At 36.0% G+C, this 8,514-nt stretch overlaps 1 long non-coding RNA gene across 1 annotated transcript; it reads right to left on the bottom strand.

The window, feature by feature from the left end:
- Positions 1-4,853: 4,853 nt before the first annotated feature.
- On the bottom strand, positions 4,854-6,640 carry LOC136066219 (uncharacterized). The gene is made up of 2 exons (XR_010627670.1): positions 6,557-6,640; positions 4,854-5,770 (listed from the first exon to the last, which is right to left on the bottom strand). It is a non-coding gene; the product is annotated as an uncharacterized LOC136066219 (long non-coding RNA).
- Positions 6,641-8,514: the final 1,874 nt, after the last annotated feature.

Consider the following 8,514-nt stretch of genomic DNA (forward strand, 5'->3'; position numbering starts at 1 on the left):
CAGATTTGGTGTTGTTCTTCATTCAAAATTTTGAAAGAAAGTTGAAGATGATGCTGAGTTTGTGTTATTTTCTGCACCTGTTTCGTATTTTGGCTCTAGCTTTCTCCTCAAAATTCCAATTTATTCGATTTGTGTTTTTTAAAAGGAAATTCAATTCCAACTTTTCCAGAAATAGTGAAACCAAATTTCAACGTTTTCCAGGCCAAAACTGCGATTCAAGTTATGATAATAACGTTTTTTGACCATTTTTCTGTTTTTTTTAATTTTTTCATGGATCATATCTTTTTCCCTCCAAATTGTTTATTTCAAAAAATCAGATAAGATGCCATAAAAGAAAACATTTTGTTTAAATAAATAAATAGAATGAAATCCAATCAACATTCACACTTAATTAATTTGAAATTAATTCTTGTTGGAACCAATCAAAATTAAGTGTTTAAAATAGGACGCGATCAGGCCCATTGTGTAAGTGAGTCATGATCATTGAAAATTTTCTGTATGATAACTTTTGATTAGGTGGTCTGATCAAAGCTCATGACATACTATTATGATCATTAGAGCATCAAGATTTGTTTTGTATCACAAATCTGAAAATCTACTTGTTGAAATTACGATCATGACCTTGGTGCAACATTACTATTTTGACCTTAATATTAGTTAAATGCAAGTTGTAAAATGGGATGTCTACACAAGACTACTCTACTTCACTAGAACTCAAGAGGGGAGAAAAGAAGGGGTTTTGTCTCTTGGAATGGAGGAAAGAGGGGTTTATATAGTAGTGGTGGAGAAAATATGAATAAAATGTCATTTAATAAGAGTTGACAAAGGGTAAAAAAGAATCATGAACCTAAACCCTATTTTAGACTTTGGAGAAAGCTGATGCATTAAATTTAGAGATTCGTGGGAGTGATGAGCAAGCACAATTCGATTTTCTCGTAGCTACTGTAACAGCCTGCAGAACCAAATTCAAAAAATCATACCTTACTCAATTTTGATTGGAATTGTCTCCTTGTGCTCAAATTAAAGCCCTTGATATCTAGTTTCTAAGAAAATTAACCACATCCACAGATTCAAAATATTCTGAGAGATATCAACGAAATTATGAACAAATGTCATTTGTTAGAAAATAATTTCAACATAATTAACATTAATAGATCCCAAACTAGTTTCCAATTAACATTAATAGGCTCCAATTACTTCCATTTTAGACTTAATTAGTTCCAAATTTACCCTAATTAAAAAGATAATTGCACAAATTACTCATTGATTAATTAATGTTTGACTATCTAATTAAATGTGTACAACCTTACCAAAAAATATAGTCCTAACCAATCAAATTATCACATGTCATTAATCTCAAATTGATTATAATTATAACCAATTTGAATCAATTATTCATAATCACATATAGTCGAACTCAAATTGTGATAGTGCATCTCGGCCATTAAAACTTGATTTAATGATAACTTTCAATTGATGGTCCGATTAAGGTCAATTTGATTGTTACAATATCAAGATCATTTTGATGAAATGGAATGAAGGATATATTGGCCACAATTAAGATGCATATTTTCAAGGTAAAATTATCATTTTACTCTTCATGTAAGGTTAAATACAGGTTGCAAAATGGGGTGTCAATACTTGGCTTAAATACTTAGATAGTGTTTGGTTAGGGTGATTTGTGGATATGGAAAGGGGGAGGAGAATAAAGGGGGATTTTGGGTGAGAATGTGGGATGGGTGTTTGGTTGAGAGGAGAAAGGGGAGGAGATTTTGGTGGGGTAAGGGCGTTTTCTCCTCCTTTTCTCTCTCTCTCTCTCTCTCTCTCTCTCTCTCTCTCTCTCTCTCTCTCTCTCTCTCTTTTTCTTTTGATAATCTGCAATTCATTAAAAAGGTAAGGGCGTTTTCTCCTCCTTTTCTCTCTCTCTCTCTCTCTCTCTCTCTCTCTCTCTCTCTCTCTCTCTCTCTCTCTCTTTTTCTTTTGATAATCTGCAATTCATTAAAACAAAGACGAGAAACAAAGGGGGGAATCCTCCTTACAAGCTGCTAACAAAGCAGAGGGAAGGTTTCTAGGATTAAAAAGCAAGAGGAATTAGAACTAAGGGCAAACTTAGCTGCTATGTGGACAGTAGAGTTACAAAGTCTATTAACCCAAAGAAAAGAACAAGAAGAGAAAACACCAACTAAAACACGAATATTATCTATAAGAGTGCAGGTGGACCAGTCTGGAGTGCAAGATGGGGAGGTGAATGCATCAAAACAAGACTTTGAATCCCCTTTGAAGATGACATGGAACCAACATTCGCGCTTTGCCAGCTACACCACCCATAGAAGTGCCTCGATCTCAGCTTGAACCAGGCTGCGGGTTGGCAAGATTCTAGCCCAAACCTTAACGACAGCTCCAAGGTAAAATCTAGTAACAACTGCAAAAACTGCTTTGCTGGTAGAAATAGCTGCATTAACGTTGATCTTTATGCTGCCAGGAGGGGGTGGGACCGAGCAAGATGGAACAGGGGAGGGTGTGGGATGAGCCAGTCCAAAGAGGGCAGTAAGGTACTCTTGAAACCTGTAACAGATGCTGTGAATAGCAGCATGTATGTCTATATTGGCTTTACGGTGAAGCACCAGGTTTCAAACACACCAAATCTCTTCAAGAGTAAGCACCATGTTTAGGGACAATGTCCAAAGTTCATGTGCTTGACAGGAAGCAGCATGAGGATTTAAATAAGGTTGATAATGTCCTCCGTGGAAGAGACCGTCTGCTCATCTGATTTAAAACCCCAACATGAGACAAATCATATAGATTTGGCCACTGGGCATTTGAAGAAAAGGTGGAGGGTCCTCGATATCGTGATTACAGAGAACACACTCCGGGTTCTCAGTGCCACACCGAGAAGAGATGTTCTCTCTTGTGGGAAGGGCATTGACTTCCTCCCCCCATAGAAACACTTTAATTCTCTCAAGAGCTATGAGTTTCCACAGCTTCCTCCAGCACACATTTTAAGGGTATATAGATGATGGGAGAGGGTTTAAAGCATGATAAGCTGATTTAACTGAGAAGCATCCCTTGGAAACTAAGTGCGTTTTCTCCTTGGCCACCAAAATTCAGCCTTCCAAATTGGGGAGAAAATGGAGGGAATGGGCAAAATAGCTGTGCAAAGGATTTGTATATAGTTAGTTAAGACTATAAGGGAAAGTAGACATCTCGAGTTTTAAAAACTTGAGATCCATATTTGAAAATACCACATAGATCTCGAGTTTTAGAAACTTGAGTTCCATGCAAAAAAAAATTTAGTTTTATCGCCCCTATAGTGGCGTTTTTAATTCCTATAGTGACGTTTTAAAGCTCTATAGCGGCGTTTTCCTGCAAATTTTTTCGTGTATAGTGGCGTTTTTAAGCCCTATACTGACGTTTTAAATCCCTATAGCGGCGTTTTTCTGCTAAATTTTTTGTAACTCCATTTTAAGCCCTATAGTGACGTTTTTAAGCCCTATAGCGGCGTTTTCCGAACTCAAGTCTTTCAAGCTCGATTTTTATCTTGGAACTCGAGTTTTAGACACTCGAGATACTAGTTTTCAACATTCTTTTTCGATGTGACAACTAACTAAATTTTTTAATATTTATTGTTATTTAGAAAAAAAAAATTCGAGAAAATGGGGAGGAGAGGGGGTTGTTGGAAGTGACAACTAAAACTATGTGAGTTGATTTTTTTCTTTTTCTCTTTTTTATTCCAACAATAAATTTTTTCCTTAATTTATAAAATACTAAAAATAAAATAAAATAAGAGAGCATGAAAGTTAATTTATACCAACTCTATTTTCTATATTTTCATTTTTTTTTCAATCAAACAAAAAAAAAAATTCTCTCTATTCTTTTCCACCCTCAACCAAACATAGATGAGGAAAATCTTTTCTATTGCTCCGCAATTTTCAATACCCTACTTTTCCATCCTCCAACTAGACAAAGCCCTAGGCATATCTACCATTTGATGAGCAACAACATTCCCCTCTGATTTGATATGCACATGCTCTGTAGTGTTTTTGCATCTACTAATAGCTGTCCGAAAGTGGCATCATCATATGTCTCTACTTGTAATTCTTGTGTAACCACTAACCACAGCGCTAACTCCCCCTAGTTCAATCTCTGTGAAGCTCAGCTCTAAAGTGATGACATTAAATCTTAAATCTTCATCACATGTCTCTTCGAGCAAGTTTGTGTTGGGATGATATTATGGCAAAACCTTCACGTGAATAGCTTTAGCTTGTTTGGAAGTCTCATCCTCAAGATCATTCCATAACCCATCTGCAGTCTCTCTCCATTCGAGCTTGTGCCTTCATGTTGATGTTTTTCGGCCTTCAATCAATTGATAAGCACTAAGCACTTCAGCTTCTCACCAAAAATGTCATATGTGGTATGTGGTCAGTGTTATTGTTGTTATTATTATTCTTATTCGACATTTTCTTCTTGTTGTATTTGTTATTATTTTTATTTCTCAATCTATCTTCCTCTCTCAATTTGCCTCTCCCTTCGGTACGGTTATGAACACGAATCAGTGGACTTATCCTTAAAAAAGAAATGTTGAATAGGTGAAGAAGATACCAATTCTTGAATATATTTCACATTTTCCCTGCAGTGCAGATGATAGTTACATTCTTTACTGTTTTTGTTTTTTGGATAATCAAGAATTTCATTGAAAACAAGCTGAAAAAACCAGCCACGCTTTAACCAAAGCTGAGAAGTCAGCCACAACTAATACAATACAATTTCAACATACCAGCCACAACTAACATGTGGCTGGGTTTCTACTGCATGTGTTATAATTAAGAACAGAAATACGAAACAGAAGATTTAAATTTAATTAACATAACTGCACCAATCGGATTCTCATATAAACTCAAGGAAATCTGGCACACTATCAAATAAGAGGTAATACATATTATTTTATTCTTTGAAATACACCTACATTCCAATTACAATTTTTATGTTCTACCTGATTGTTCTGCTATGGGAATGACAATCCGGACATGAAGCAGTATATGACAGTAAGAACAAAACCTGTTGCAGCTCCAATTTCAAATGGTAGACCAATAATTATTCTCTTTTTCTCCCTGGGAGAATGAATAGGAGTCCGGTCAGACTGACAGGTACAGTACTCCCCACGACAAAGACCACTGTTTCCCTCAAAGCTTGCACTTGGAAAAGTATCGAGCTGACCTTCTTCAGGGATTTCCCCGCACAAATGATTATAAGATATGTTGAAAGTCGACACAAAGCTAAGATTTACCAATGAACGAGGAATTTCACCTGATAGTTTATTGTGAGACAAATCAAGTTTCTCCAAGCCTGTCATCCCTGATAAATTATTTGGAATAGGGCCTGATAGGCTATTCTCTTTCAGGTTCAAAACATGGAGCCTTTTCAAATTCCAAAAATCTGGCCAGATTAGGCCTTGGAGATTGTTGTAACTCGGTCTAAAGTTGGTCGAAAGCTTGAAATCTGCCTATAACTTAAGATTGGTCCACCTTGTCGAGCAGTGTGAAATTGAAAGCTTGAGACAGGCTCGTCTATTGTGATATTCCCACTTATGAGGCTTTGTAGTTCAGTCAAGCTCTTTGGTATCTCACCTTTGAGAGAGTTATTAGACAAATCCAAGTAAAAGAGAGATTCAAACTTTCCAAACCATGATGGCACGCTTCCACCCAAATGATTCCATGATAAATCCAAAAGCTGCAACTTGTGGCAACTACTCAACCATTGCGGGAGTGAACCTCTGAGTTTACAATTGGCAAGAATTAGACTATTGAGGTTTTAGAAATGCAGATTCTCATCATTCGGCATTAGTTCATCATTAAAATTCATTGTAAGGACCAACATACTTAAGTTCCTGCAATCTTGTAGAATCCTGAGAGCTGATAATATATTATTGAGGCTAGTGTTTGACAGTGAGAGATGTGTTAGAGACTTCAAATTCCTGTAGTTGTTGGGAAGTTTTCCACTGAGGTTGTTGCGGGCAAGATTTAGCGTTTTCAATCTTCTGCAGGAAGAAAGACTATTGGGAATTGGACCGTGAAATAGGTTAGAACCAAGGTCTAGGGAAAGAATATTTTTCATTGCATAACAGTTGAGATTGATTGGGCCGCTTAGAGAGTTGTTGTTCAAATTTAACATTTGAAGTGATGGGGAGTTTACCAGTGAATTAGGCAAATGACCAGTGAATAAATTTGACATGGCTAAGAAGTGCTCAAGCCTTGCAAGTCTCCCAAAAATGTCTGTAGAACTCCAGAAAACAAATTAGAGGAGATATCCAGTTTGACAAGGTTAGAGAGGTTACTAATTCCATTACTCAGTGACCCAGATATACTATTACCCTGAAGATTCAGTTCACTAAGATTTTTTAGCTGGAAGAGACTTTCAGGCAAACTCCCTGATAAACTATTTTCATCAAAAGAGAGATGTTGTAGGGAAGTACATTTTTCCAAACCTTTTGGAACTTCTCCAGAAAATTGGTTATTAGAGAAATTAAGCACTTGAATTCTTGCAGATATTGTACACATACCTTTGTTGTTGATGGACCCAGCAAAAGCATTGTTGCTTAAGTCTATGATCTCTATGTTTGGCAGAGTAAACAACTCATCAGGAAGTGACCCCTGAAGGAAATTATGAGAGAGGTTTAGAACTCTCAATTGACTCAAGCCTGCCAGGGATCCACAAATCTTCCCTGCAAGTTTTTTGCTGCCAAGTTCCAAGCCAACCACTCTTCTGCAGGAAACAGTGGAATTATCACAAGTGATGCCAGTCCAGGTGCAGCAACCAGGAGAGGAAGTGTTGTTCCAACCAGCAATTGTTGACTCTAAACAACTGGAGAAGCCATTCAAGGCTCTGAAGTCATCCAGATGGCAAGTTAGCGTCTAAGAATTCAGGTTTTGTAGCTCGAAACTTAAAGCCAGTAAAACAAAAGACAAATAGAAACCTCGGAATCCCATTGTAGTTGGATGCCAAAGACATGCAAGTATAGAAAATAAAGTAATATGAAATATATTATGCGCTCTAGAGGGTTGCCATTCGTTATCTTGTTTCTCTCTCCTTGTCAGTTAATATTTCCTAGGAGTTTGAAGTTTTAAATGAAGTTTCAATCTTTAAATAGGACTTCCATTTTCTTCCCAATAAGTCTATGGAGTATGGACAGAACCATGTTAATAAGATTAAGATGGATGGCTCTGAGTGCAGCATTGCTCAACAGTTAAGACATACTTGTGGAAGTGGGTGATTAGTAGGTCTGGTTAAGTCTTTTTTTTATTTATAAAAATTTAGAAGCCTGGTTAAGTCTTTAACACGGGTTTTAGTAGGTAATTGATTGACTAATAGCAAGCTGGGAGTAATCTATACGTGAGAAGCACCCCTACAGAAACCGTTTCACCCATTTTTTTGAACAATTTGTAAAAGAGTAGTGTTTATTATTTAAGCCCTAATCTCTTCTCTATGTATTTTTTATTTTTATTTTTTGAAAAGCCTGGTTAAGTCTTTCAAGTAGGTAATAGATTGACTAATGGGCAATCTGGGAGTAATCTATACGTGAGAAGCACCCCACAGAAACCGTTTCCATGATTTTTTTTGAACAATTTGTAAAAAAGTAGTGTTTATTATTTAAGCCCTACTCTCTTCTCTATGTATTTTTTTTTTTTTTTTTTTTTTGAAAAGCCTGGTTAAGTCTTTCAAGTAGGTAATAGATTGATTAATGGGCAATCTGGGAGTAATCTGTACGCATGAAGCGATCCTACGGAAACTATTTCACTGGTTTTTTGAACAATTTTTAAAAAAGGAAACCAAAATAAGCCCTAACCTCTTCTCTATGTTCTTGGGGGATCATTAAAGAATGTATTTAATTGTCTCACATTTCCTTTATGCACTCTCAGTACACATCAAGTGTCACCATGTATTAAATGTATACATTCTTGAAAAAGTGGATACTTGGTGTGAAAGTGTATATTTTTCTTACGAAGTATATATCACATAGCATGAAATGATAATTTTCCTTGAAGGATTAAACCTGACGATGCACTGAATTGTCAATGAGCCAATTGTCCAAACTCGCAATGCTAAGGTACCTAAAGAGTGAAATTCCTACAAAATGCATTGGTGTGGTGTTAGCCAAAAACTCTCTAAAATACAAAAAACGTAAACAAAATAAGAGAAAAGAATTTTAAGCAATAAACTATATAACATATACTATACTCATGCTAACTAGCTAAGTGAAACTAAAAAGTTATCTATTTAGAGCAGCAAATTGATGCACAATCTCAAGTTTGGAGAATTGAATAGTAGTGAAAAGTGTGGGTAAAGTAGTGTGAATTGGCAGAGAAGTGAGGGAATAGTGCATTTTAAAATTTTTTAAAAAAAACTCTTTAGGTTTTCTCTAATTTAAATTATCATATTATCACACACTAAATAATTACGAAGTCACTGCACGTGACACTCTAATATTCATTTAATTTTTTAACATTTTTTCATTAAGTT

Source organism: Quercus suber, unplaced genomic scaffold (assembly GCF_002906115.3).
Source record: "Quercus suber isolate HL8 unplaced genomic scaffold, Cork oak 2.0 scaffold_3B, whole genome shotgun sequence".
NCBI lineage: Eukaryota > Viridiplantae > Streptophyta > Magnoliopsida > Fagales > Fagaceae > Quercus > Quercus suber.